Source organism: Lolium rigidum, chromosome 3 (genome assembly GCF_022539505.1).
Source record: "Lolium rigidum isolate FL_2022 chromosome 3, APGP_CSIRO_Lrig_0.1, whole genome shotgun sequence".
Taxonomy (NCBI): Eukaryota; Viridiplantae; Streptophyta; class Magnoliopsida; order Poales; family Poaceae; genus Lolium; species Lolium rigidum.
In genome coordinates, this window is record NC_061510.1 from 408,214,627 (window position 1) to 408,222,982 (window position 8,356).

General features: G+C 44.8%; 1 long non-coding RNA gene across 1 annotated transcript; it reads right to left on the reverse strand.

Annotated features, from left to right (window-relative positions):
- Positions 1-6,207: 6,207 nt before the first annotated feature.
- On the reverse strand, positions 6,208-6,956 carry LOC124701026. The gene is made up of 3 exons (XR_007001896.1): positions 6,876-6,956; positions 6,697-6,764; positions 6,208-6,256 (listed from the first exon to the last, which is right to left on the reverse strand). It is a non-coding gene; the product is annotated as an uncharacterized LOC124701026 (long non-coding RNA).
- Positions 6,957-8,356: the final 1,400 nt, after the last annotated feature.

Consider the following 8,356-nt stretch of genomic DNA (forward strand, 5'->3'; position numbering starts at 1 on the left):
ATGACACAAAGAAAGAAAATCTGTCAGCCGCAAAGTACTTCGCGAAGATGAAGATGCTTGCTTCTGAACTCGCCGCCGCCGGCAAACCCCTTGATGAAGATGAACTCGTCGGGTACCTCATTCATGGACTCGACCCACGCCACTACAATGCCCTCATCACATCCGTACAAGGAAATTCCAGCACCACCTGTCAAGATCTTTACAACCTTCTTGAAGCCTATGATCAGCGCAATGCACCCGAGGACTCGGGTTTTCAGTCTTCCGCCAATATTGCTCGCCGTGATCGTGACAAGGGTCCTCCACCTCGTCGCCAGGAAGATCGTGGTCGTCGGCATGATGACCGTGATCGCGGTCGCCAATATGATGATCGCCGAGACCGCTAAGATGATCGACGCTATGATCGTCAGGATGATCGCCGTGACCGCATCGTCGTGATGGAGGTGGTGGCCAGCCCCGTCGTGACCGTGGCTATGATGGACCTCGTCGTGACCGGCGTGATGACAATGGGCGCCGTCGTGGACGTGCCCCCACACCTTTTGTTGATGTAACCTGCCAAATATGCACAATCCATGGGCACCCTGCCAAGGCCTGCTGGTGGCGTTATCAAGATGACAATGAAGATGATGGTGGTCGGGATCAGAAAGGTGCTCACTCTGCTTCTTATGGCATTGATACAAACTGGTATCTGACACCGGTGCAACCGACCATATTACTGGAGAATTAAGCAAGCTCACAACGCATGACAAGTACAAAGGCCAAGATCGCGTCCACACTGCTGATGGTAATGGTATGCTCATAAGACACATTGGTCATTCAACTTTGCACACCCCACATAATTCTTTGCAACTCAAAAATATCCTTCATGTTCCTAGTGCTTCCAAAAATCTCTTGTCTATTCATAAACTTGCACGTGATAATGATGTCTTTGTTGAATTTCACGCATATTTCTTTCTTATTAAGGATCGGGCCACAAGGAGAATTCTGTTTAGAGGACCATGCTATGGTGGACTTTACCCACTTGTGCCTCTCGCAACTGGGACTTCCAAGCAAGCATTCATCACAATAAAGCCTTCATCTTCTACATGGCATCTTCGTTTAGGACATCCTTTATCCTTTGTTTCAACAAATTCTTAGGAAGAACAATATTTATCATTCGCCTGAAATAAATCCTTATGTATGTGATTCTTGTCAACTAGCTAAGAGCCATCAATTGCCATATCCTGTCTCTACTAGTGTGTCCAATGTTCCATTGGAACAAGTCTTTTCTGATGTATGGGGACCAGCCCCAACCTCTGTTGGCAAGAGCTCATATTATGTAAGCTTCATTGATGATTATAGCAAATTCTCTTGGATATATTTGCTTAAAAAGCGTTCTGATGTTTATCAAGCTTTTCTCAATTTCCAGCAATTTGTTGAACGAAAATTTGATAAGAAAATCATCACCATGCAAACTGATTGGGGAGGTGAATATGAAAAACTCAACAGTTTCTTCCAAAAGATTGGCATTACACACCATGTATCTTGCCCTCATGCTCACCAGGAAAATGGTTCTGCTGAGCGTAAACATCATCACATTGTTGAGGTTGGGCTTGCATTACTTGCCAATGCATCTATGCCTCTCAAATTCTGGGATGAAGCCTTCCTTACATCCACCTTTCTCATTAACCTACTTCCTAGTAAGGTTATAAATGGTGACACTCCTGTAGAACGTCTCCTTCAAACAAAACCCAACTATGAGTCTCTTCGAGTTTTTGGTTGTGCTTGTTGGCCCAACCTTCGCCCCTACAACAAAAAGAAACTATCATATCGCTCTACTAGATGTGTGTTCATTGGCTATAGTCCCAGGCATAAAGGAGTCAAGTGTCTTGACACGTCTACTGGTCGTGTCTATATTTCCCGCGATGTTGTCTTTGATGAAAAAGTCTTTCCCTTAGCATCCCTTAATCCCAATGCTGGCAAACGTCTCAAAGATGAAATTCTCCTTTTGCTTTTTGACTCACCTTCCATCACATCCAATAGTGGGGTTGCAAATGTTGATGATTATATGCCTTTTCCTTATGTACCAAATGTCACTAATCCACTTCAATTTGCCCCAGAAAATGTTGTTACCGCATATGCTACTACTCCTACGCATACACCGGGTGAAAATTCTGATTTAAATGATGCTCAAATGCCTGAAAGCAGCCAATTTTCGGATTCAGAAGAAGACAAACTGGACACTGAAAGCCAGGAAGATTCTGGTGCAGATCCTGAACCTGCTTCACCTGCTACCTCGGATCACGTGCACTCGGATCCCGATGGTGATCCGACCTCGACTGCCTCGCACATGCAGGCGCATGCGACGTCTCCGTCCTGCCCTCGGTCGACGGAGCGGCCCGCTCCAACCTCGCCATGTGCTGCCACCACCCTAGTGGTTTCCGCTTCCAGGTCCCCGCCACACGTGCAGCCGACGCCGTTTGATTCGTCCACGACGCCTGGCGCTGCTCAGCTGTCAGCCGACAGCAATCATGGGTCTGCAGGCTCCCCTGCCGACTGCAGCTCCTCCGGATCTTCTGTGGCTTCGCCTGCTTCATCGCCTCATGCGCCTCTGGTTCCTCCGCCACCTCCTCCACCGGTGCTTGAACCTCGTACACGATTACAAAAAGGTATCAAAAATCCTAAAGTTTATACTGATGGCACTATTCGCTATGGTATGTTTACATCTACAGGTGAACCCCGCACACTTCCTGAGGCTCTGCAAACTGATCATTGGCGTCAAGCTATGCAGGATAAATACAATGCTCTTATGGAGAATAAAACCTGGCATCTTGTTCCTCCCAATCCTTCTAAAAATCTCATTGACTGCAAATGGGTATATCGTATCAAGAAACGTGCTGATGGTACAATTGATAGATACAAGGATCGTTTGGTTGCAAAAGGATTCAAATAGCGGTATGGTATTGACTATGAAGATACCTTCAGTCCAGTGGTTAAAGCAGCTACCATTCGTCTTGTCTTGGCAGTTGTTGTCTCTCGTGGCTGGAGTCTACGGCAGGCGGCAGCTAGATGTTAAGAACGCGTTTCTTCATGGCGTTCTGGAAGAGGAGGTATACATGAAACAACCTCCTGGTTTGGAAAATGCTCAAACACCTCATCACATATGCAAGTTAGACAAAGCACTCTATGGTCTCAAACAGGCACCCCGTGCATGGTACTCTCGTCTTAGTACAAAACTTATTGCCCTTGGTTTTACTCCATCCAAAGCTGATACTTCCCATTTTCTCTACAACAAGTCCAACATCATAATTTTTGTGCTCATTTATGTTGATGATATTATAGTAACAAGCTCATCTACCAAGGCTATTGGTGCACTTCTTCGTGATCTTGCTGATGATTTTGCTCTCAAAGATCTTGGACCCCTGCACTATTTTCTTGGTATTGAAGTTAAATCTACATCAAGTGGCTTGCTCCTCCCTCAAGAAAAGTATGCGGCAGATCTGTTGTCCAAAGTTGGTATGTATAATTGCACTATCTCTCCTACACCACTATTTTCTACGGAAAAGCTCTCCTTGGATCATGGCACCCCTCTTGGACCGGATGATATCTCTCAGTATCGAAGCATTGTTGGCGCTCTCCAATAACTTACATTAACCCGGCCTGACATTTCCTTCCCAGTTAATAAAGTTTGTCAATATCTGCATGCTCCCACTACATCTCATTGGACCGTTGCTAAGCGTATATTACGTTATGTGCAAGGAACTTTGAAAATTGGTCTAACGTTTGTTAAGTCTGCTTCCAGCTTACTCAGTGCCTTCTCTGATGCTGATTGGGCCGGGTGTTTGGATGACCGCAGATCTACTGGAGGTTTTGCTGTCTTCTTTGGTCCAAATTTGATTTCTTGGAGTGCCAGGAAGCAAGCTAATGTGTCCAGATCCAGTACAGAGGCTGAATATAAGGCTATTGCAGACGCTACAACTGAAATCATATGGGTTCAAGCTCTTCTTAAAGAACTTGGTGTTGTTCTTCGTCAAAGACCCTGTCTATGGTGTGATAATTTGGGTGCCACTTATCTCTCAGCTAATCCTATTTTTCATGCCAGAACAAAGCACATTGAGATTTATTATCACTTTGTTAGAGAAAGAGTAGCTCGTAAGATGCTGGACATCAGGTTTATTTCTAACAAAGATCAAGTATCTGATGGATTTACCAAGGCTTTACCTGTCAAAAATCTTCAGGACAGGCGTAATCTCAACCTTTCAGCAGGTTGTGATTAAGGGGGGCTGCTAAACATCTATGTATTTTTCCCTTGTATGTATTGAGTATGGAGTAGTACTCCACCTCTCTACGTACCCCCTTGTACTGCCACCGATGGGGCTATTCCATCGCCTATATAACACGTACCCGATGCCTCCAACGGGGCCATCGTTTCCCTCCTAGATCGATCAGACCTGCACGTCCACTTATTTATGGACGGAGGGAGTACATGCTTGAATCTAAATATGGAGGGTATACAAATTAAATTAGTTCAATTACTATTTAAGGGAAAAAGACGATTGTGCCCTTAATAAAGTTTGGGAGGGCAGGGGGTCTATGGAAGCACAACTCTTTGTTTAAAGGAACTAGATGACCCGGTGCGCCCCGGCGCACAGGCATAAGGGACACTAATATTAAAGAATAAATGGTAAAAGCAAAAGCAAATGTTGAAGAACAAATATTCAATAATTGGTCTTAAACATTATAAACTGATTGGGGTACTTCATCTACATGGATGGGAAATTTCTTTCTTTAGTATTATTCTACATTTTTTTGAGATGAAATGGAGATACTATTCAATTCATTTTCTGTAATAATACTGATTCGTGCATACATTCGGGTATGCGGACCGATCCATTGTAGAAGAGATTTGTTGTGAGGCGGGGAATTCGGATGCGAGAGGAACATGGATGCGAATAGCGATGAGCATCTCGTTCTCCTCGTCATAGCGTGTCGTTGTTCGAGCATAGACATGCCTACGGTCTCCAATGCTCGCTGCGAGCACACGATGCCTGCATATGACAACGGGTGTCACCGAAAGCTGCCAAGCGTACAAAAATTGGAACGCCTCAATATAGCTTGCAAAAATGTAGAACTGAGATTCAATTGTTTGACTAATGAGCTGAGGAATTTTAGAGCAATTTGGGGGGAATCAAAGAGAAATCTAACCGTGGGGAGATCCGCAAATAGTTCTTCATCCATCGAGCCAGGCAAATACAAACTTGACTCGGCTTCGTAAAGGTCCGCTTCCGGATCTTCTTTAACAATACTTCGGATCTTAGTAAGGGGAGATAGATAAAGAGAAGCAACGGAAGGGGAAAGCAAACAAAATATCTTCCGGCTACGTGAGTTGTCTTAACATTGGCGAGGCATGTTTATTAGGCAAAGAATCAAAAGCAACAAACTTAAGTAATCGGTCATTACCGTCTTTATTTGTGTAAGCTTACACCTTTAGGGCTTCAATATCTCCTAGAGAATTTCAAGAGGATGATTTACACCATATTTTTCAGGCACAAATGTAAAAAACAGAATCGATCGACTATGCATATAGATTGAAGCGGATCGAAAATAGTAGTACGACAATCATTGAAATGACAAAAGAAATGCTTGGTAGAATTTTTAGGAGAGCTCGTTAATCGCAACCGATCGGTGTTTTCATGTTAAAGGCAAGCCGAGAAGTAGTACAACTACAAACGAATCATCATAGTAGTAACGGAATAAAATATAACAGACTTTCATATGTTCATCTTGTCAAGGAACGGTAGTAACCTGGTTGTATGTCAATGGCCCAAAATACTCGTAAGAGCATCATCCCATCATAACACCCCACTCGGACCACATTTGGGCAACAGAATCCTGCAAAGAAAGGTAGTAACCCGATTGTAAGCAAATGGCCCGAAAAAATAGAGGAAAGAAGGTTGACCCATATACAATTGCAGGATAGCATATTAGTATGGGAATGTAAGCATCGGTCCGGGTGCTAATATTTTATGGGTTGACGAAACCGGATGAAAGAAGATGAAGGGTGCCCACGAGGGCATGACGCCATGCAATACTTTTAGCAGAAGCTAATTTATCTTGAGAGAGAAAGACACACACAAAAATTCTCATTATACATGGGAATGCAAAGGTAAAATAAAATGTTGCTTTCCCGGCATTCCCATTCTTACCTCCTCATTTCTTCGTGCGTGATCCATGAGCTCCGAGCAAGCATCTCGGCGTAGTAAGACCATCATAACAAAATCTGCACTAAGAAAGAGACACGGATATTAAGTGTATCTCAAGTGTTTAACACAGTAACGAGTTCTTAAGTAAAGAAAGTGAGTGAAAGTTATTTGCATAGAAAGATGATAATAGCAAAATCCGCACCCGGAAGGGCACATATACATCCGAGTGCATCTTACGTTTTTAACCTAGTGAACAGATCTTTAGTGAGGACAGTGAGTGAAAGCTATTGGCCCATCTCCCTTTTCCTATTGCAACTATAACTTCACCTGAATCTCCAAAGGCACTATTCTGAAATATTTCAGAGAAAAGAACTTCCCAATTTGAGAGGAAAATTATCTTTGTAGTGGCTGAACAAATATACATGTATACATTGGTGTGGATGTTCTGAAGACTGGAAAAGTGAAATGATCCGATGCCATTTTAAATCATAAAGGGAGACCTAAAAGTGGTTCTTACCTATTTTCATCATGCTTCTCTGCTTGAAAAGTGACCAGAATCACAACTGGCAACCTTGGAGCAGACACCTAGTTACAGCATCACAATCAAAAATAAGAAAACAATAAAATCATTGTTTTATTGTACATTTCAGGAGGAGCAACGAATTTTAGGCAATAGCTATTGCAATGCCAACTCACTTTTGGCTTGCTTCCTGGTACTCGAGCGCACACAGCTGATGTCCTAGTCCATTGCTGCTAATTGACACCAATTTACCTACACAAACAATCCAAAAGAAAATGTTTAGCACCCATTCAACGCACCAATGAACCAAAAAAGCATTTACCTGCATCAACGACCCAATACAAAATTTACTTAACCCTGTCTAACTCCCAAGGTATTTAAGCAGAGGAAATTGCTTAGGAGATCGATACTCGCATGAAGGTCTAGAACCTCCCCAGCTGTCCGGTGCTTCTTCTTGGCGGGAGAGAAAAGAGGAGGAGTCGAGCTGTTGCGGCCTTCGCCATCCACCAGCTGCTGCGGCCTAAAATGCAGTTAATCAGAAACAAGGAGAGAGTACTGGTCATGGCAGGGTAATATATTTTGGATTCTGTACATTAAATAGTGTAGGATAACGTTGCATAGAAAACAAAAATTTTCCTACCGCGAACACGCAATCCAAGCCAAGATGCAATCTAGAAGACGGTAGCAACGAGGGGGTATCGAGTCTCACCCTTGAAGAGATTCCAAAGCCTACAAGATGAGGCTCTTGTTGCTGCGGTAGACGTTCACTTGCCGCTTGCAAAAGCGCGTAGAAGATCTTGATCACGATCGGTTCCGGCGCCACGAACGGGCAGCACCTCCGTACTCGGTCACACGTTCGGTTGTTGATGAAGACGACGTCCACCTCCCCGTTCCGGCGGGCAGCGGAAGTAGTAGCTCCTCTTGAATCCGACAGCACGACGGCGTGGTGTCGGTGGTGGTGAAGAAGTCCGGCGGAGCTTCGCTAAGCGTGCGGGAAGTGGAGGAGCGGGGCGGCTAGGGTTTGGGGAGAGGGGGCGCCGGCCACTATAGGGGTGCGGCCACCTTGGTGGTGATTGAGGTGGCCGGCCCCTCCCCTTGGTCCCTCATTATATAGGTGGAACCCCAAGAGGTGGTGTCCAAGTCTTCGAATAAGACCCGAACCAAATCCTTCCATAGGAGGGGGCAATCCTAGCCCAACTAGGACTCCCACCCAAAGGTGGGATTCCCACCTCCCATGTGGGGGTGGCCGGCCCCTAAGGGGAGTCCACTTGGGACTCCTCCCCCACTAGGGTTGGCCGGCCATGGAGGTGGAGTCCCTTGTGGACTCCACCTTCCTTGGTGGTTTCTTCCGGACTTTTCTAGAACCTTCTAGAACCTTCCATAGAACCTTCCGCGACATTTTATTCACATAAAATGACATCCTATATATGAATCTTATTCTCCGGACCATTCCGGAACTCCTCGTGATGTCCGGGATCACATCCGGGACTTCGAACAAATATTCGAACTCCATTCCATAATTCAAGTACTACCATTTCAACATCCAACTTTAAGTGTGTCACCCTACGGTTCGAGAACTATGCGGACATGGTTGAGTACTCACTCCGACCAATAACCAATAGCGGGATCCGGGAGATCCATAATGGCTCCCACATAT